Consider the following 328-nt stretch of genomic DNA (forward strand, 5'->3'; position numbering starts at 1 on the left):
TTATGCGGCACCTATGTGCAGTTTTGTAGTTTTTCATTTAGTGGTGCACTCGGTTTTGCTATTTATTTACCGAACATCTTTCATCTTTAATATTTTACAAATTAATTTGGAATTATATTGTTTGTGGGTGCAAAAATGTATTATTAACCCCTTCGTGACTGACGACGTACAGTGTACGTCGCCAGCATCGGGGCTGTTTAAACAGACTCCCGGCGACTTTTGCCGCCGGGACTCTGTTTAAACTTGTAGAGCCGAATGTCGGCTTTACAACAGAAGCGATCCTGGCGACTTACCTGTCGCCAGATCGCTTCTGCGTCCCGAAGAAGGG

At 44.2% G+C, this 328-nt stretch overlaps 1 protein-coding gene across 1 annotated transcript in view; it reads left to right on the top strand.

The window, feature by feature from the left end:
• CHD6 (chromodomain helicase DNA binding protein 6) overlaps positions 1-328 on the top strand; it is a 60,506-nt gene that overhangs the window by 53,821 nt on the left and 6,357 nt on the right. The gene's annotated exons all lie outside the window — the stretch shown is intronic.

The sequence above is a fragment of the Nanorana parkeri genome, unplaced genomic scaffold (assembly GCF_000935625.1).
Source record: "Nanorana parkeri isolate BGI_ZX_2015 unplaced genomic scaffold, ASM93562v1 scaffold1568, whole genome shotgun sequence".
NCBI lineage: Eukaryota > Metazoa > Chordata > Amphibia > Anura > Dicroglossidae > Nanorana > Nanorana parkeri.